A 22,248-nucleotide genomic window follows, 5' to 3' on the forward strand; every position below is an offset into this window, starting at 1 on the left:
GGGAAACCACAGCGGCTGCTCCGCTATAATTCACCGGACATGTCCGGTGTACACCGGACTGTCCGGTGTAACTACGGGGCAACGGCTATTTCGGCGCCAACGACTACCTGCAGCGCATTTATTGCGCGCCAGCGCGCACAGAAGTCAGGCACGCCCATACTGGCGCACCGGACACTCAACAGTACATGTCCGGTGCGCCACCGGACATCCAGGCGGGCCTAGAAGACAGAGCTCCAACGGTCGAATCCCAATGGGTTTGGTGACGTGGCTGGCGCACCGGACATGTCCGGTGTACACCGGACTGTCCGGTGCACCATACGACAGACAGCCCCACCAAACGGCTAGTTTGGTGGTTGGGGCTATAAATACCCCCAACCACCCACCATTCATTGCATCCAAGTTTTTCCACTTCTCAACCACTTACAAGAGCTAGGCATTCAATTCTAGACACACCAAAAAGATCAAATCCTCTCCAATTCCACACAAGGCTTTAGTGATTAGCGAGAGAGATTTGCCGTGTTCTTTTGAGCTCTTGCGCTTGGATTGCTTCTTTTCTTTCTCACTTGTTCTTGTGATCAAAACTCCATTGTAATCAAAGCAAGAGGCACCAATTGTGTGGTGGCCCTTGCGGGGAAGTTTTGTTCCCGGTTTTGATTTGAGAAGAGAAGCTCACTCAGTCGGAAGGACCGTTTGAGAGAGGGAAAGGTTTGAAAGAGACCCGGTCTTTGTGACCACCTCAATGGGGAGTAGGTTTGCGAGAACCGAACCTCGGTAAAACAAATCCTTGTGTCACACTCCTTATTTGCTTAAGATTTGTTTTGCACCCTCTCTCGCGGACTCGGTTTTATTTCTAACGCTAACCCGGCTTGTAGTTGTGTTTATATTTGTAAATTTCAGTTTCGCCCTATTCACCCCCCCTCTAGGCGACTATCAGTAATCATTGTACTTAGTCATACGTCGATAACTAGTGTTTCCGTATGAAACGGTACAACACCTCGTCGCTAGGTGTTTAATTCGCTATCGTGTAGCACTATTTAGGTTTGTAATATTCCTGTCTATATGCATTCATGTGCATAATGCATTTCATTCAGGTACGTGAATTAACCACGTGATGCGAAAGACGTCCCAAGTCGACCACAAGATGCTGGAAAGCGTAAGCTTCTCCAAAAGGTGATGCTGATGGACGAACCTGCCTGATCAAGTGCTAGAACAAGGATGATCGTCAAACGGATGTCGTCTAACAACACTAACCTAGTGTTACCCAGGCAAGCCCCGGTGCATGCAACCCCTTCCTTGTGTTTTTAAATTATTTTTACACACTTTAAGTCTAGTGAATGTGCATTAGATTTATAGGAGTTGCTTGGAAACCCTTTGATGCATTAGCTACCTTGAAATCCATTCCTTTTATAGATACTTCTGGTGAAGTATCAAAATATGATTTACAAAAAAATGCTTAGCCCTGCTTATAAGCAGATAGAGTTTGTCCTTTGCACTTATGCCTAGCTCAGGTTTATCCTGAGGAAGGATGGCTTCTACCTGCAAGAATTTTTTCATTGGGAGCATGGTGGGATCTTACTGCAAAGTTCCCTATAATGCTCTTTTCATCCTTAGGAACACAAAACAATCCTAAGGGTGGAAGTACTTAACTCGAGACTTGGGCTAGGAACAGGTGATGCTCCACCCAGGTTAATTAAGGATTGGATGCATATGTAGGCCTGTATGATCAAGGACTATCTTAACTGGCCACATGCCCTGGATATGGGACAGGGTAAGCTTGAACCCGGCTATTCCATACGTGAAAAGACAACCGCACACTGGGCGTGGGAGATGGTGGGAGTAGCGTGTACCCTCCTGGCTGGAGGCTGGATGGAGGAGTACTGTGCTCCCGAGTAGCGCGGACCGGTTCATGTTGTGGAGGATCTGTGGGAACGGTTGACATATGCAAGGGTTAAGTGCTACATATGTCATGTGGTTAGAGATCCTCAGCTGAGTAAATCGATTCGGATCGCCGTTATATTCCCGGACAGTGGAGACTTGATCACTGACCTGCAACCTAAGTCAGGATGTAAACATTATGAGTAAAAATGATGTTGTATTGATGAGATGGTGAAATTAGACTAGGTGCAACCAGAGTCTATTAATATTTAATCTGGTGTTAAAATATTGAAAGTAAGGACTCACTTTAGTAAGCTATTTCTGCAAAAATATCTAAGTTGATTCTTGCTAAGAGCCTCTCCTTGATTCCTAAATCCAGCATATCCTTGAGAGTCTTTTTCCTTAGTCAGGTAAGACTTGCGAAAGTACACTTCATACTCAGGGCTTTGTCCCATGTTGTTTTAGGTGAAGAGCCTGCGGAGCTTTGCTACTTTTGTGCAAAGGTGGTTCCCAAGCAGGAGGAAGAACCGAAAATAGAAGTGTGTTGCTGTGGATGGTACTAAGTGCCAGTGGGCTCGACCTTCTTATAAGTCTAAGTACCTCTTCTATACTTCTTATTGAGGATGGTCACTTGAGCTAGCATATATTTCAAAACTATAAATAATTTATAAAAGTTCAAAGTTATTTCTTTGAATCACCTTGTAATCACTCTGATCAGGTACAATGTAAACTTGATGTAACTTGTAAAATTTGGTAATAAGATTTCCGCTGCAAATTGTTGGTGTGTGATTTGTGTTTACTTAATCTTGCGATCTTGGTTGTAAGTGGTTTATCCGGGGTCCTTGGGACACTCGGACGGATCCTGTTAAGTTATTTAGTGCACATGCATAGCCGTCCGAGGTCTTTGAGACAAGGACAGGTGCATGTGGGTCCAATAACTTGGGAGGTTTTGCCACACGGATAACCCCCTCAGGGTCACCGCGGATGAAATTCCGCTGTGGAAAATGCACCAACTTTAGAAAAGCTATTCTTCAAATTCTTAGCACATTCTGTAGCAACATTATAGCACTCTTCCTTAGTTTGACGAAACTCTTCAACATTTTTCTGTACCCTTGAGCATTCAATATCAAATATTTCACGTTTTGTTAGCTCTACATTGAAATTTTCAGTTGCTTCGGCAAGTTTCTTATCTAATTCTTGCACTTCAGCTTTATGCACTTCTGCTTGAGCGGACAGTTTAGCTTCACTAGATTTTAGCCTTTCGACCAAAGAGAGTAAAATCTTATCCTTTGCAAGAGCTTCGTTTCTCAAAGTTATAACCTCCAATCGAAGGTTTCAAATTGCTACCTGATAGCTTTCATCCTCTGCATCTTTTTGAGCTTTTAAAGCCTTGCTAAGAATTAGTCCCTGCCAAACAAAGAATGAACAAATAATAACAATAAGAATTACAACAAAAAATAGTTCACTGAAACAAAAATTATCAGATATGAAGCCAAAATGTACAAACCTTCAAGCTATTGTAGGCGAGGCTATCAGCAAGCTGGTCCTTAGTCATCGTAGACAAGCCAAGCTCATGTTTCGGATAGCCCATGTTGTCCATCATCTCGCGGCAAACATTAATATCTTTACTGTCTGGTAGACAGTAGAGGAAGTCATCTTCGTCATTTCCTCCATATATCAAGGACCCTCAGGGGGTATTTCAAGTCCTTGGCATATGTTGCACCTCGGCAATTTGCTCTGATGATAACAGCTTTCCCGAAGCATGTTGAACAATATATTCCAGATCACCCTGCGAAGGCGCTTCGGGAACAGGTGACGTGGGCTTCTCTGGAAGACTTTCTTCTATTAACTTCGCTGGCATAGCCCCCGAAGGTCTTGCTTCAGCGTGAATAGAAGCAGTGCTTGCAGTAACCACTTCTCTTGTATCTTTAATCTTCTCGCTAGAGGCTTCGGCAGAGGCAGGAGTCGTCGTTTCTAGGAACTCCATAACATCATCCAAAACACTAGCCATCCTCCTCTTCCTCGGCGTTGTTGTCGCCGTAGTTGATGGTTTCGGCATCTCTGCCATTATTGGAGGGCCCAACGATTTTGATTGTTTTTCTATTATTTTCCACGTTTCTGGTTCTTCTACCTCACCCGCACTAACCTTGGTTGACATGACAAAAACTTTTTCCACAGCTTCGTCTGGCATGGTAGGGACAACTTCAGCATTCTCAAAAAACTTTACCTCCTCTATCGTGGGCACTGCGGCCGTACCGACAAGCTTCGGCCTATGGGTCAGGGCGTTGGCCCTCTTCGGCTTCGGCACACTAGAAGAAGTCGAAGTAGCAATTTTCCTTTTTCCTCCTTGCCTTCGAGCAGGAAAACAATAATACTTATAATTAGTAACCAGGTGTTGATAATAAAATGTTGACCAACTAAAATTCTAACCACATTAAACTTTAGCCTTACCTTGTTAACCTTGCATTTTCACTCCACTTGCTAAGCCCCCACCATAAGTGAGCTCACCCTTGTTTGACCAACTAATGTTGAACCAAGCTGACACAAGCAACACATCTTCTGATTCACTAAAATTTTTGGACCTTTTCTAATTAGGTCTTGCTACTGGAGTACTATGAACAATGGTCGGTACATACTCGTTGTCTAATGGATTCCTCAAGCATGACACTTAAGCCATCTAAAGACAAGTTATTGTTGGCCTCATCCATCAAGCTAGAAAAATATCCCTGTCCTTCCATGGTCAATAACACCAACCAACAATATGAAGCAAGTTCAAGATCACATCTTGTAAAAGAATGAAAAAGATATAATTCTCGAGGGAAAAAATCTCAAGTGTACAAATGTAGTATCGAGGGATCAATTTCCCTGGATCAGTTTTATGTGATTAGGATGATTCAAAGCAGGAGGAGACTTAAGTTTGCAAATTCGCTTTTATCTCCTCCCTCAATTCAGGGTATGAAAAAGATGTGTAGCAAATCAAAACAGAAAGGGGAAAACACTACAGATCTCATTGAAACTTCATCATCACCTGGAGAACTTTTCAATCAGAAATTTACTTCGCAAGGCGCGCATGAAACTGTAACTACATGTGGTAAATAAACCAACATGTGGCTTGCTGAAGCTGAGATCCAAGATATTAGATATTGCGATGGTATCTTTTTTAAGTTGCAGTGCATCAAACAAGAGATCGAAACAATTTGGTAGAGGCATAGACCTACCCAGCTCACAATTGATAAGACAAATGTTCTAAACTAAATCAACAACTGAAGACCTGCTTGTGTCGTCGTCAAAGTGATGGACCTGTGCCGGTAGTGTCTCAATGATGAGGGATGTGGCCTGGATGGTCTCCTCAAAACCATCGGAGTTGTCGTCCTCCTGGCGGCGGTGATGTCCTGCGAAGCAGACACGTAGCAAGTGGATGTGCAAGTATGAGAGGGAGCAAGTATGAGCGGCGGCGATCTCCTGTGACCCTCTGTAGCTACTACCTTTTCGATGCATCAGTTGAGGGAGCATGCGGGAACGAGAGGGGGGTGGGAATCATGCATATGCGCGGGAGATCGATAGAAATTGGAGATTGAAAAGGACTGAACCAAGGCGGATATCTGGTGTCACACCCGGTTTTAAGGGGCAAACCCGGGCGTGGATCAAATGCATGCTAGGATCAAGTCTCACACATATGATGACTCATGGTACAAAAATGAATGTCACATCTTATTATATAAGAAGAGTTATGTACAAAATAGCTAAATATTAACATCATAAGAAGATAACGATCCAGAAACCATAGTTGATTGGGAGACGACAACCTAGACCTCTCACGAACTCATCACGCCATCCTTCATGCTCCTCATCTTGTCGATACCTGTTCTTGACCTGGGGGATATGAGTACAACAAGGGTGAGCTCACATACGTTCATCGCTCAACAAGTTGTGGGGAATAATGTGCATGAGCTCACTTACGGTGGGGCTCATGTGAAGTGTAAGGCTTACCAAAGAAGATGTTTAAAGCTGAGCTTTGCTTTTAAAGTTGGTCAAAATTTTATTAGCAGTTACTAAGTGTAAGTAGATACCAACCCAATTAAATAAGTGTAATACCCAACTTGAAAATAATAAGTGAAGGTTGATCTTCCTACATATAATGTCTCCCAATTATTAGAACATGTGGATGACCATATTTAAAGTGAATAATTAATTAATGACACCTAAATAATCCATGCATCATGTTGGATTTATGTGTTTGTGCATTTAATGCTAACAATATTAATAGAAATATATTAAGGCCTAAATTAGGATTTAACCTAATTTGTAATTTAGGAAATTGGAAATAGCATAGAAAAGTAAAGAGAGAAATACTATACAATACAAAATGAATTTATAAATAAATAAATTCATCCCATATTGGCATGTTCAAATTATACATTCAAATATGAGTACAAAATTCGCCACAAAAAATTTGAATTCAAATTTGGAATCTAAAAGTGAAAAGAAAAGGAAATAGAAAAGGGAAAAGAAAAAAAGAAAAGAGGCGCTTGGGCCGTTTCCTTTCGGCCGGCCCAATTACACCTTAACAACCGCTGGCCCAACTCCTCCGCGCTGTCGACACCGCGGCTGACCTACGGGACCCACCTGTCTGTGGCTCACGTGTGCTCAGGTTGTGGATCTTCGTTGCGCTGACGACCAGGACCCACTTGGCAGCCATCATCCCTTCCGCAACGACCATGCCGAGATGCCCGCCGCCGCCCGGAATCCTCGCTAGCTAACCCTACCAATCCTTGGGCGAGCATAAAAGGGAGCACCGGGCCATACCTTCCCTCTCCACCACCCGCAAACCAAAGACCAGCTTCGGAACCGCGTGTGGCGTGCGAATTTGTAGTTCTGCCGGGAGTGAATTACTACGCCCCTGTGAAACCTCACCTCCATCGGCGCCCAATGCCTGAATTCAGACCGTGGGCCTGTGCCAAACCTATTTGAAACCAGCCGCAGCATTTCTGGGCGGGATTGATGGCTCGTCAGCCACCAATTGCTCACTGGAGTTTCATGCCGTCGCGGGTCCACGCATCTCCGTGGGCAGGGCACTACACTGCGAGATTAACGGTATGGACACCTTCCCCGTACTCGCGCTCATCTCTATCACGTGTAGCACAAACCCCCTTCGAGGATAGTATAACCGGGCCTCCGCGGGGATCTTGCCGGCCATGGTGCCGTCGCGGGAGGGCGGGCGCCGCCACGTCTGTCACGAGAAACCTCCTGAGTTATTAGGCCCACTTACAGATGTCCTTGTCCTAAGGACCTCAGACAATCATGGAGGTGCGCATAATCACTCGACAAGTTCAGTTATTTGTATCTCCATCAAATCGCCCAAGAGCGCTTCACCCATCACGCAGACATTACACACATAATCGGAGTAAAGAATAACCGGAAAGGATTACAGTAACATAATTTACATTCATATAAAATATAGAGAGAGTATTTATTACATAACGGGTGTTTGAGTGCAGCACTTAATATTACATAACTGGGAGGTAAAACATCCTCCCGCCAACGAGTTCACTGATTTTCCTCCTGCTTTGGCACCACCTTTGATCGGAAACATCAAAACTCGGTTATTTCATCACCTACAACAACATGGGTTTGAAAACACTGAGTACAGAGTGTACTTTCTCAAGTCTTACCAGACAAAGGAAAAAGACTTCTCAAGGATATACTGGCTTTTGGGTGTCAAGGAAAAGCTCATCAAAATTCAAAGACTCTATTAGCAGAAAAGCTTACTATGAGTGGATCCTTAAAAATCCATTTTTATTATCAGGTTAAGTAATTACCTGCATCTAGAGTTCTTTCTATCCTAGATCAGGCACTTAGCCTATGCTAGTCGTCTTTTATCATTTCTTCAGTTCACTTGATTGCTGCGTGTAAGTCAGTGACCAAGTCTTCATGTCCGAGAAGTAACGACGATCCGAATCGATTAATACCCAGTTGGGGATCTCCAACCACATGACATATGTAGCACTTAACCCTTGCATATGTCAACTCGCCAGCGGGTTTCTCAAGACCAGAATGGGTTCACGCCAATTGAGAGCACAGTTACACCACCGTCTAGCCTCTTGCCACGAAGGGTACACACTACTCTCGCCATCTCTCCACTCCCATTGCGTGGTGGCCTTTCTGGTATTGGTCCGGCTGAGGCAAAGCTTACCCATGACGAGGCATATGGCCAGTTAAAAGGTCCTCGGCCAGCAGGCCTACATCGGCTCGGTCCTTAAGCGACTCAGACGGAGACACTACACCGAGACTTCCTTCTCGTGCCAATCACCCGCTCGGTCTCGTCTTTATCATTTACAACCCAAAGTTTGGTACCTGACAGAGGTACATCTTTTCAGATGTTGAACTCATCACAGCATGATGGATTCACCATCAAGTCTTTTCTTTGAAAAATTCCCATCCCATATGAAGCATCACCTTTTGTTTAAAACAAAACATTTTGGTTTCTAAAGCAAAGCTAAGCATGAGAAAACTTTAAGTAAAACAGGAATCAAGGAATGGTCATCACTTCCAAGGAAGGGAATGCAACAATTGTTTAGCACACAACTCCTATCACCTAATGCATCATATAAGGTGATAAAATTTTTAAAACAACAAGGAAAAGGGATAATGCACCGGGGCTTGCCTTGTGTTGCAGGAGGTTCTGGGTCTGTCCCACAGATGTCAAAATAGAAGTTGTTCTCAACCGGTGGATTCTCAGATTGTGGTACAACTTCTTCTTCGACTACAACCTCTTCTTCGTTTTCTATACATAACAATACATATACATGAATGCTTATGTGATGCTATGAATATGTAGTTATAGAATAGAAACATACTAAGTTGTATCTTGAATACAACTTTCCTTCACGGTCCACACTAGTCACATGGGTTTCCTGAGTTAGCATCCTCTTAGTGTTAGGCAAATATACCCTAGGAAACTAGCTTATTGGGTTTGGGATCAAACAATGTCCAATTCATTTCAAACTTCATCCAAGGACTTTAATCATCAAACTAAGCTTGCCCAAAAAGTTTTATTATTTTTGGAGCTACTACATTAATTCTAAAATTCTAAAAGGCCAGGTGTTGAGGGCTTGCTTCGTTGTCGAAGGTCCTCTAAGAAGAAACACCTTCGAAAGATCGGCATATAAGTAAACACAGCACGAAGGTACACACCGAAGCTACGATCCAGGGAGCTTCGGCACACAGACATGTCTTGAGACGAAGGACTGCACCGACTTAAAGAGGAAAAGACCGATCAGTCCATGATAATTTGTGTCATGATTGTAACTAGTCATCAAGGACATAAATGTAATTTTGACAGGGCTGCGTCCCATGCCTATAAATAGGTGAATAGTACCCCTTACTATTCACGCTGGCTTGTATTCAATTGCGCGTCACGCTTGGATTTCTGCCTTCTGTCAAGACGAAGGTACAAATGTAATTCAATATAGTTCATGTTCATTCATGATAATATAATAAAGATATATTAATGATGTTATATGATTATTCATGTTATTTCTCATGTTTTATATGCTTCTACTTCCATTAATATACACTGCGATGATGAAGGTACGTCCTTCATAACCTTCGTCTGAAGATCATTATATCCTAAGGGAGATAATGCTTCGAAGGACGAAGGACTTTAACCATTAACCTTTTTATGTTGCCTTATTCTTAACTCATAGCATTTGAGAACAAGTCCCCAACATTGGCGCCCACCTCCGGTGAACTCACTTCCACTGTTGAGCTGATGGCTTCATTCAACAACCAAGTCGTAGCACCTTCAGCTACGAAGCTGGTGCTCCCAATCACGGGCGGTTCAAGTTCAGAGCCAGGTAACAAGAAGCAGAAGAAGGAAGCACAGAAAAGAGTGCAGCATGTTGGGGTGCAAGGACCCTTCATCAAATCCAAGTGGTCTCACATTCCAATCACCTTCTCCAGGAGGACCTTCAGCTCAAAGATTACCCTCACAATGATGCTATGGTCATATCTTGTGTCATCAAGGGATTTCTGGTCCATAATGTTCTAGTTGACACAGGCAGTGCAGCGAATATCATATTTGCTAAGGCCTTCAGACAGATGCAAGAGCCAGAGCACAAGATTCATGATGCTACACACCCTCTCTGTGGCTTTGGGGGAAGGCAGATTGTCGCACTTGGTAAAATTACAATGTCAGTTACCTTCGGCTACGTCCACAACACAAGGACTGAACACGTTGTCTTTGGTATTGTCGACATGGAGTACCCCTATAATGCAATCATTGGTCGAGGGACACTTAATGCCTTCGAAGCAATACTTCATCTAGCATATTTATGCATGAGGATACCTTCGGAACAAGGGCCCATTGCTGTCCATGGGAGTCAAGAAGCTGCCAGAAGGGCTGAAGGGAACTAGACAGATTCAAAGGCAATCCATAACATAGATGGAGCTGAAGCCTGTCAGCAGTATAAATACAAAAGAGAGAAGGCTGCTTCGGCAGATCAGCCGAAGCCTATGTTGGGGTCTCAATTATCTGATGAGCAAGAGAAGACTTTGCTAAGATTTTTATTCAACAACAAAAATGTCTTTGCTTGGTCAACCAATGATCTTTGTGGTGTCAACAGAGATGTTATTGAACATTCACTCAATGTGGATCCATCTTTCAGGCCAAGAAAACAACGGCTTCGGAAGATGTCTGAAGACAAAGCTGAAGGTGCTCGGAATGAAGTGAAGAGACTTCTTAGTGCCGGTGCCATCAGAGAGGTGAAATACCCAGAATGGCTAGCTAACACTGTTATGGTGAAGAAGGCCAATGGTAAATTGAGAATGTGCATTGATTTCACAGATCTCAACAAGGCCTGTCCAAAGGATGAGTTCCCATTACCAAGAATAGACTCTCTTGTAGATGCAGCAGCTTCTTCAGAGCTCATGAGTCTACTGGATTGTTACTCAGGCTATCATCAAATTTGGATGAAGAAGCAAGACGAGCCGAAGACTAGCTTCATAACTCCCAGTGGCACCTATTGCTATCTTCGGATGCTACAGGGGCTCAAGAATGCTGGAGGAAGCTTCAGCAGAATGACAACCAAGGTCCTTCATTCTCAAATAGGCAGGAATGTACTGACCAATGTTGATGATATCATAGTGAAAAGCACGAAGCAAGAAAATCACATTGCTGATTTGCAAGAGACATTTGCCAATTTCAGGCAAGCTGGCCTGAAATTAAATCCAGAAAAGTGTGTTTTTGGAGTGAAGAAGGGCAAGTTCCTTGGCTATTTGGTATCAACGAAGGGAATTGAAGCCAACCCGAGCAAGATTGAAGCTATCCTTCGGATGGAGCCACCAAATTCAAAAAAGGGGGCTCAACGATTCACAGGAAGGCTGGCGTCATTGAATAGGTTCATATCAAGATCAGGAGAGAGGAATCTACCATTCTTTGAAATTCTAAAGTTAGCCAAAGTTTTTCAGTGGGGTCCGGCTCAGCAAAAGGTTTTTGAAGAATTAAAGCAATACTTGACAGATTTGACAACTCTAACTCTACCTTTGCCAGGGGCTCCATTACTCCTGTATGTAGCAGCTTCTCATTCTGCAGTTAGTGCGGCGCTTGTACAGGAGAAGCAAGATGGCCAAATCAAGAAGCAGGCCCCCGTATACTTCGTCTTCGAAGTTCTAAGTTTATCAAAGAAAAATTATACAGAATTGGAGAAGGTGTTGTATGCTGTGTTAATGGCCTCCAGGAAGATTCGACATTATTTTCAAGCATATCATATAATTGTTCCTTCATCACAGCCTCTGAAGGACATAATGAGGAAAAGAGAAGCTACTGGAAGGATTGGAAAATGGGCTGCGGAGCTTAACGAATTCTGTATTGACTATGTACATAGATCCTCAATTCAGTCCCAGGCGTTAGCAGACTTCATTGCTGATTGGACGTCAGGGGCTTAGAAAGAAGAAACAAATAAAGACGCCGAAGCTTGGACAGTGTTCTGCGATGGTTCCTAGGGAACCTTCGGCGTAGGGGCAGTTGCTGTCCTAGTTGCGCCTTCTAAAGTCAGAACATGTTATGCAGCAAAACTTGACTTCAGTTGTACAAATAATATTGCTGAATACGAAGCACTTCTGTTGGGGTTTCGAAAGTTAAAGGCAATGGGAATAAGAAGGGCCATCCTTAAAACTGACTCTCAAGTCATTTCTGGTCATGTAGACAAAAGTAGTAAGGCGAGAGATCCGAAGCTTGAAAAATATCTGGATACAGTTCGAAGACTGGAGGCTTCTTTCGAAGGTTTTTCCGTCAAGAATATTCCAAGAGGAGAAAATGAGCATGCGGATCTGTTAGCCAAATCAGTGGCACAGGGGCTCCGTCTACCTTCGGAAGTATTTTTTGAGACAATAAAAGCACCTTCGATTGAACTTATGGAGAGAGTAGTGCTTACAATTTCTCCTATACATAGTGAAGATTGGAGGACTAAAATTATATCTTTCCACCAAGGTAATTGTCTTTTGGATGATGAAGCTTATAATAAGAGAATGGAAGCAAGGACAAGACCATATGTGATAATAGAAGGGGAATTATACAAACATGGAGTCTGTTTTCCACTCCTCAAGTGTTTTTCCAGAATCGAAGGTATAGAATTAATGAAGGAGATACATGCAGGTCTGTGTGGATCTCATATTGGGTCTAGGCCCTTGTTGGGAAAAGTGTTTAGACAAGGATTTTATTGGCCAAAGGCAGCTTTGGATGCAGCAGAGTTAGTTCAAAAGTGCAAGAATTGTCAAAAATGGGCAAGAGATTAGAAGCAACATTCGTCTCTCACGCAGCTGATACAACTTACTTGGCCATTACAAAGATGGGGCCTGGATTTGTTAGGTCCACTTCCACCGGCACAAGGTAATTTGAAGTATGTTGTGGTGGCAGTAGAATATTTTCTAAGTGGATTGAAGCAAAGCCCTTGGCTACAATAACTTCGGCCACAGTCCAAAATTTTTTTTTGGCAGAATATTGTTTGTCGTTTCGGTGTGCCGAAGGCAATAACCGTGGACAATGGAACACAGTTTGATGCCGAAACGTTCAAAGCGTTCTGTGACCAGATTGGTACAAAGATCCATTTTGCATCAGTTAGGCATTCAGAGTCAAATGGGCTGGTAGAAAGAGCAAATGGCATTGTAATGATAGGAATAATGAAGCTAATCTTCAATCATCCCAGAGGAAAGTGGCCAGATGAGTTGATTAAAGTGGTGTGGAGCCACAATACAACCATGTCAAGATCAACAGGATTTACACCTTTCAAACTATTATTTGGTGACGAAGCTATAACTCCAGAAGAAGCTAAAGCAGGATCAATAAGAACAATAGCTTCGGCAGAAGATGAAGCTGATTATCACATAGCAAAAGATACTATAGAGGGGACCGGACTTCATGCTGTAGAGAACACTAATAAATATCAAGCCGAAACAATAAAATGGCGTGACAGAAAAGTTCGATTGAAAAATATCAAGCCAGGGGCATTTGGTGCTTCGGAGAGTAGCCAATCCAGACACAGTAGGCAAATTGCAGCTGAAGTGGCAAGGATCTTTTCTGGTGGTATCTTTATCAAGGCCCGGTTCTTACAGATTGAAGGATATGGACGGCAACGACATACCCAGATCTTGGAATGCGGATGAGCTTCGACGATACTATGTGTAATATCGATGTATTTTTTTTTTCATTTTTTCTATGGTACCCTTTTCCTTTCAAGAGGGGAGAAAGGTTTTTAATGGGGCCATAGCTTGTAATTTTTCATTCTTATTTAGCCCCATGAGGGCCAAATCCCCCAAAATATGTAATATGTAAATCTGAGCACGCACCGTTGAGTGCAAAAAGAAAAACAGGGATACAGTCAAAAGTCGTCCCCAAGGGGATGCAGAGCATGACGAAGCTACAAAAAGTCATTCCTAAGAGAGCGCAGCGTAAGTTTTCTGCTCAAAAGTCGTTCCTAAGGGAATGCAGAGCCAAATACCGCCGAAATATAAGGCGAAGAAGTTCAAAAGTCGTTCTAAGGGAATGCAGAACTTATACTGCCGAAATAGAAGGTGAAGAAGTTCAAAAGACGTTCCTAAGGGGATGCAGAACTTATACCACCGAAATAGAAGGTGAAGAAGCTCAAAAGACATTCCTAAGGGGATGCAGAGCTTAAGACTCAAAAGACGTTCCTAAGGGGATGCAGAGTCTGGGTGTGGCTTCGTGTGCGTGTGTTTGGACATTCATTTACACATTACATTACATCATTCATTGCATTCATACACATTCATGTAGACATTCGTAGGATCATCATCATCATAACATAAAGTACAAACAGATACTTCGGCTTTGATGACAATGCTTCGATAAGCATAAAGAAGCAAAGATACGCTTCGTTGTGTAAGAAAAGAAGGGAAGGTGTTTTTTGCCTTCGGCTCAAAAGATACAAGTTTTGTCCACATCAAAGCAATTCACACATGGATGGAAAGGTAAAAATATATTAAAAGGTATGGACAAATGTATAAAGTAATGTTTGATTCCTAAATTACAATATCTTTTACAAAGATAATTCAAATGTCTCTAAAGCTTTGTGCAGCAGCTTTATCAATCTTCGTTGAGCTTCGAATTATTGACCTTCAGCATCGTTATCCTGTACACAACAAAGCAGTATAAGGTAAAAAGTAATTTCAGGAGAAGGTAAGCAACATGTACAAGTTTTATACTGGCTTAAGATGACTTCGTGCCTCGTCACCAGCTATGTTCCGCCCACCGTTTGTCCAAATTTGTGTTATAAATCTATTCCCAATACTTCGGGCTAGGGTGGGGATATCAGCTAGGTCCGCTGGAGATAGACTGAAGTTCGGTCTGTTTACTATCTTTTCGTGCGTGCAACCAGCCTTCATAAAAGCTACAGCTGTGCCACGAGAAGCTAGCAGGGCACAAAAGTCGCCGTGCCTAGCTATTACATCGTCAAGCGCCTAAACTTCACTTTCAATATGCTCGAAGGTGCTTGGCAAGTCTTCAACCGAAGGTTCAAAGTTTTCAGAGCTGGCTCCCACCGAGTTAAAGACCTGTCTTAGCCGTTGCACGTAGCGGTTACCGAAGTTCAAGCATATATTCTGAAGCTCTTTTAAAGATTTTTGCAAATTTGAGCTTTTCTCAACTTCGGCTTAAAGCTTCACATCAAAACTCTTCCTTTCTTGTTCTAAGCTTTCTGATTTGCAGAGGAGTTCATCGTTTAATCTAGCTATTTCGATTTGGGCTTCTACCAATGAACCCTCCATTGTCTGAAGAAGGAAGTCCTTTTTCTCCAGAGAATCTTTGTGATCTTTGATTTTCTTTTCTAGGCCCTCGACTATAATCTCATTCTTTTTATCCTCAAGATCTTGCTGCATCCTCAGTGCTTTGCTCAGTAGCATACTCTGTACAAAATAGTCTTCATCAGAATTTTTTTGCTTCATCACAAAAATTAAAAAGATGAGGAAAAAAGTTTTACCTTAAATTTGGAATAGAATAAGATGCCAACGATATGCTGTCGCCGGTAACTGCTAATGTCAGCTTCAAGCTTCGGAAAACCAACACTCTTCGACAGAGTGCTGATAATCTTCGCCCCAGTGCAGTCTCGAATGCATCCTAAGGCTTCTTCATTGATTCCACCAAAGAGCATGGCTCCTGGTTGGTAGCCACAGGATATAGCATACTCCTGCAGCTCCTCCTTCTCGGCCTTGGATAGTTCTTGACCAACTAGATTCTGAAAGCTAGAGCCTTTTTCTTCCGAAGTGTCTTCGGCAATTTCTTTCCCTTTCTCACAACAACACAAACCCCCCTATAGCAACACATCCGCTACAACACATGGTTTTATGTGTTGTAAGAAATTAGTGAGCAACACTTAATATGCGTTGCAAGCATCATCCTTTAAGTTATTAGAGTGGTGGCAACATTTATATGTGTTGCAAGCACCATTCGATGTGTAAATAGGATGCAACAACACTTAATATGTGTTGCTAGTGGAATTTATTGATTAATTAGGATGTGGCAACAAGTAATGTGTTGTTAGTAACATTTAATATTAGAACACAGATTAGTTCTAATATATTTTATTAGTTTGTTACGATTACCCCTATAACTAAGGCCCTGTTTGGTTTTATTAGTCTCTACCTTGTTTGGTTATAGGGACTAAACAGATTCTAAATACATTAAATGCAACACATAAAGACCAAAATACTCTTTTTCTTGTTTCACACCAGTTTTATCAAAAGGGCAATTGGAGTAAATGTTGCTCTTTAGTCCCTTTTAGCACCCATATGAGGGATTAGAGACTAAAACCAACTAGTCCCTACTTTAATCCTTCCGTTTGGCAAAATGAAGACTAAATGAGACTAAAAATTAGGGACTCTAATTAAACGGGGCCTAAATAATAAAATATGATTATGATCTAATATTTTTATTAGACTCTCTTCAACGGTTGCTCTAGCTCTTCCCCTCTCCTATTACTGTAGCATTTGTAGGGCTACAATTCGCCCCCTTCCCGCACAACGCATCCCCCTTCCTCCTCCCCGTCGATGGTGTTGTCTTCTCTCTCACCCTAGGACAAGGGAGACACTATCGCTCCTCTGCCAACGATGTCGAGTGCTCCCCCACACGTACGGAGTTGTTCCAAAGACTCCTGTACTTCCCCTGCAAGCCTCGGCGGTGACCATCATCGATCTATGGACCTCGGTGAGTGGAGGTCACGGATCTACTCCACCGGTGTCGACGAGGTTTGTTTCCCCGTCCTGGAGAAGCGACGACGCAATAGATCTTCGTGCACTGCAGAGTCGTCTCCCCCAAGCCGCAAAGGAATCACTCCACTCCATCCTCGTTCTTTGAATCGATCTGGTAAACCTTGGCCTTTCCCCCAAATCTTCCCGCTGTCCTTCCACCCCCTCGCCTCCATAACCCCACCCACTGTACTGCTTTTGTTTCACTTGCTTTCTGTTGAATCCATGCTACATTTGACTGTGAATTCAGGAAATCATTAAGTATAATCGAAGTCCCGTTGATTTCTGGTTTTGTAGGACATTATGATCTGTTTTCTTGATGGTACATAAACTGAGTTTTTATAGTTGTTAGATGCTTGTTGTATTCGTTTGTTTAGTTCAGACTGCAGAGGTTCAACAACAGCAGGCTTAGGGTATGTGTTGATCTTAACTCCATTTTCATTAGCCCATTAGAAGCAATGTGTTATTTTTTGGTTACATTATTATCTTTTGGCCGTGAATGGCACCAATACATAATTAGTTGGTATGCACAGACAACTTTGTAAGCCTGACTTGGTGATAGCTATGGTATTATGTAATCCACCTTAGTACACAACACTAGCTGTTCATGCATTTACTTATCTGTCATGATATACTCCAATTATCCTAGTACATCTAAATAATCTGGTAAGGTATATTACATCATTCATTTGAGTTGTACACTAATAAACAAATGTTATCCATGTGTAGAGCCTTGTGGTGAAATACTTGTCACTTGTGTCCGTCATCTTGTTTGTTGGTTTGTTTATCTATCTTTTTGCAAGCTCGTCCAAGAGCCGGCCAAAAGCAAGCAAGAAGAGATGTTGATTTACTTATAGGTTGTAGTTTTAGGTGTATCTGGTGGTTTTGCCAGAGGAACTCTTAGTAGTTTGAGCTGAGTGAAAGCTTTTAAGTTTACAATTACTGACCACACCATGAATTACAACGACGTGAGCATCAGTTTTGAAGGTTTAGCAAACTCTGGCATTTTCTGACTTTCATGCTGTCCATCTTCCAAATGAAGCCCTTTTGGAGGCAAATCTAGTTTTATCTGCTCTATGTTATGTCAATACTGATTTTGTATATTTGTAAGTGCTGTGGCAATACTGATTAGTTATGATTATTGAAAATATATAATTTAATGGATATGATATACATATTTATCCTTCTTTAAGACACTCTATTTTTGTGTGAGTGCAGTGGCAAATGTTTTCGGCTGTTGGCCATGAATTTATTTAGTATTTTATTTGATCTCATGAGATTAGAACATACATCTCTAGAAGCTTTGAAGGACATTCCTTAGTCGATATGCCCAAATGATGGTTTTCTTGACCAGGTGACATTTGCTATTCAACCATTAATTACTAAGTAACCTTGAAGTATAATTTATTTAGTATGCTATTCAGCCTTTACTAAGTAATCTTGAAGTATAATTTATCTGCACTGATTGATTTTTGTTCTGTGCTACCAGCTAACCAGGGTCATTAAAATGTAGTGTTGGCCATTTTTAACTATGTCAGCTCACCTAGAAAATTTTCCTTAACCAAGCATCCCATATACAACACAATGTCCTCTAGAGAAAACATTTGAATTCTTTGTCTTGGAACAATGTCTCGGTCTGCAGGTCTGGTTCTCAAATACAATCGTCAAGTCTTGCGAGCATTTCTTTGAGCCTCATTCTCTACCAATGAAGCACTTTCCTGTCACTAGAACTGAACTATAGTCTTCATAGTTTCACTACACTCAATTTGGGAATTGTATATCATAATTGTACTTTTCTTTTCTTTTTCTATATACTAAATTTTCTTGTTTTTATTAACACAATTGTGAAGGCTTATCATTACACGTCCATGTGTCATTGTGCTCACTTGGATCTTACTAAAGACAAAGTATGGGCTGAGAAAGTTCATTGGCATTTGAGTTTGCATGGCTGGCCTTATTTTGGTCGTATTTTCTGATGTGTGTTCTTCTTATCGAGCAAGTATGAACAAGCTTCATTTTTTATACATATGGAATTGCACTATTACAGTTCTGATGTCATACTGAATGCATTTTCTTGAAAAAATGATAATATGAATTTACAACAACGAATGTTCATCTCACAGTATTTACATAGATGAGAATAATGTCCATATTACCTCACTATGACATGGTTAAATAAAATTTATCACAGGAAATGAAACTGTCAGCTATGAAAACCCAAAGCCAACTGCTGGAATACATTGCCTTGTCTTTGTAGTCTCCTGCTAGTTTATCCAGCAAACAGTTTATGCATAAGGGTCTTCTTTTGGTTAATTAGGGTTCTTTTGGTCAGTTATCATATGATCACTTGTTGCTTTATTAGGATCCTGTCTGGGGAATCTTCATCCTTTTCACCCTTCACCTGTTTTTGTTTCGAATACAAATTTGTATGTTTTGAATGGGATTGCTAAAGTGATATTACAGTTACTTTCTGTCGGTTTAAAGTCTGATGATAAATGGAGTGTGGAGTATGGACTACTACCATTTATTCCTACTGCAAAATCATTTAAAATGGATATAGTTTTGGCCATGTTACTACAATTGCAACGATGGATAAGTTATCCCTGCTTGTTCTTTATGGGTATGTGTTCTAGATTCTAGAAGATTAATGCTTGAACCCATCTAACAATGTTGTGGCTTTAACCGATTTCAGGTGTGGATCTGATTTGTAATGGCTTATTAGGATTTAGGCCAGGTGTGATCTGGTTTGTAAATGAATCTCTTTGCCATGCATTGAGTTGTTTTTTCTGTGCTGTCTCATGGTTACACTCTATTGGCATTGTACAGTTCATCAGACTAGGTGCAAGTTTTTTTCCTGATAAAACATCAAAAAGGTCTAAATTACATGTATGATTCAGGCATGTTTTCTTAATTTTATGACAGTCACTGATGTTCTGAATAAAATACTACTATTTTGTGACAATCTTATAGCATGGCCTTCGAGTTGTGTATGAAGTATGAACTACCCTCTTGATTAACTAGTCATTACTACTCCAAGCTACTACTATCAATTTAAGTATTGTGATCATTCATGCAGATTGAAGAGGACTATAGTCTATAGATCATATGCTCATTTCAACATCAAGGGCAATTTGATTCAATTAAGTCTAGGATGATGATGTAAGTTCATTGTAATCCCCTCTTTGGGGTATGTTATTTTGAACCCTTAGACCCCAAAGAAGTTTACCCATGTTTGTATATATGATACTACCACACACGGTTCTCACTTATTTGTGCATCAACACGATTAATCCACCACAATTATTTTTCTGAAATGCTTTCTTGTTGTTCATCAGTTTCAGTACCTAGGATGAAGTTTCAGAGCTGCCACCTAATTTCAGGCCAGATTTATTTTCCAGAGCCGCTAGATTTCAGTTTCAGAGCTGCACGATGAATCCACACTTGATTCTATTTTCTCTTGACTTTCAGAGCTGCAAGATTTCTACAGAATTGGAAGACTATGCTACCAAAAAAGCTTTCCTAATTTACCTAAGATGAAGTTCAGTATTGTTTAGGACGAGTCATATGTTTATGTCTTTGTGTCTCCAAAAATATTTGTACACGTATCAAGTGGTGATTATTTTAAGTTTCGCTACTCTATATATTGGCTATTTTATTTCAATGAGAAATGGTTTGTCCATTGCAACCGTGTGGAGTTTCTCATTTTTATTAATGGCAAATGCTGATGTATATTCATTTTTGTTGAATAAATGGTTTATTTCTTGAAACATGTATATGTGTTCCCACAAATCCATTCTAAATGTTGCTATTATTATATGGTTCAACAACATTACAACACATAAATGAGTTGCCAAAAATCCAATATGGGCTAACCCGTCTTTGCCTGTATAAACACATGTAAGCGTTGCAGTAGGGAATGAATATTTGTTGCGGCGTAGCAACGCTTATAGCCATGGATTACCAACACATATATAAGTGTTGTAGTATATACCCTAGCAACGGCAGCATAGGCAACACATAATTATGCGTTGGTATAAGCCTTAGCAACAGTTATTTCAACTTCTAGCAATGCATAAATGCGTTGCAATTGGGGGGGGGTATTTTTGTAGTGTCTCAGGCACTACCGCCAGGACTTCTTCTGTAGCTGCAGCAGTCTCCTCTGCGGCTATATCCAAGAGCACTTTATCAATAGCGGATAACGTGCTCTCTAGATTGGTAGCTTCGGCGGCCATAGCTTCGGCAGAAGTAACTGCTTCGGCAGCTGGTGTCATCTTTGATGCTGAGGCAAGCAGTGGCATTTCCTCAATGGCTAGCATAATAGTAATAATTCTTTGCTTTTTAGGCTCAACCGCCTTTTTCGTTGCCGAAGGTTCGTCCTTCTTCTGTAAAGCTTCGTTAGATGTGGTCCCAAAGGACTTAGCAGCTTGATAGGTAAGGATTCAGTCATTACCTTTAAAATTTCCTCTACTTTGGCAGCAGAAGGCGTTGAAGGAGTCTCCTCTTCCATCTTAGCCACCTTCGGCTCCGGAGTTGCAGCTTTTCTCTTCTTCGAAGTCGCCGCCTTCGGCTCGGGACTGGATTTTCTCTTCTTCAGAGTTTTTTCGTCCTCTTTCACCATGCTAGCAGCCTGCCTGCTCAGAACACTGACAACCCTTTTTCTCTTTGTCCCTTCGGCACCCTTGCTGAGTCGCTCATAATCAGGGTATTCAAAATTTAAAGCGTCCATTACTCGATTCAACCTTTGTTTTGGTCAGGTGCCGAAGGCTGCAGTCATTAATTGATCTTCTTTTTTGGTATAATTGCCCAAAAGTTCATTGGACATAGTCTCAATCATCTCTAGCCATTCTTGGCAAGGCTCTTTGAACTGTTTCTCAAACTTAAAGCGATAGGGCAATCGAACAAGTTCATTCTTCTTTTTTGTTCCCTTTAGCTTCGCCATGCTTCAGTCACTTAACGTTGGAGATATCCAGTTGGCCAGGTATTCTTGCACTAGATCCCTAGTGCTGATTTGTTCAGCCACCACTCTGAATTCTGCTATGGCCAGCTGACACGCTGACCCTGGCTTCATGTTGCACAAGGGTCTGGTCATCCTAAAGCTTAAAGCCAGCGGGCTCATCACCATCGTCATTAGTTTCCTTCTTTTTTTCTCATCGGCCTTAATATAAAACCACTCGCTTTTCCAGCCAGTTGGCCACTTGGTGCGATAGCTCAGGACCGAAGCTTTTGTATCCTTGCGATACGCGAAGTTATAACAACTAAAATTTTCATGTAGCACGTCTTCTCTGGCCTTCGTTTGGTAATGCAGCTCATGCACTCGGTAGAAAGCTTCAGCATTTGGGTCCATCCCTTGGCTTCGAAGGGCCCAGATGAAGATGCCGAGCCTAACGATTGCATTAGGGGTAAGCTGATGAAGATAAATTTCAAAATTATCCAAAACTTCTCCTATCATCTCGTTCAGAGGAAACCGTAATCTTGCTCTGGAAAAGCTTTTGAAAACCACTACTTCATCATCCTTCGGCGTTGGAGTGGTTTCTTCTCCGGCAAAACGAATAAGCTTCTTCTCAGCTTCTCCGAAGTAGCCTAGCTTCACCATCATGGGCACGTCGGCTTCAGACA

General features: G+C 41.7%; 1 long non-coding RNA gene across 1 annotated transcript; it reads left to right on the top strand.

Annotated features, from left to right (window-relative positions):
* Positions 1–16,552: 16,552 nt before the first annotated feature.
* LOC100274927 (uncharacterized) lies at positions 16,553–20,318 on the top strand. The gene is made up of 5 exons (NR_131750.1): positions 16,553–16,750; positions 19,325–19,366; positions 19,709–19,791; positions 19,968–20,012; positions 20,101–20,318. It is a non-coding gene; the product is annotated as an uncharacterized lncRNA (long non-coding RNA).
* The last annotated feature ends 1,930 nt before the right edge of the window (positions 20,319–22,248 follow it).

Source organism: Zea mays, chromosome 1 (genome assembly GCF_902167145.1).
Source record: "Zea mays cultivar B73 chromosome 1, Zm-B73-REFERENCE-NAM-5.0, whole genome shotgun sequence".
Lineage (NCBI taxonomy): Eukaryota > Viridiplantae > Streptophyta > Magnoliopsida > Poales > Poaceae > Zea > Zea mays.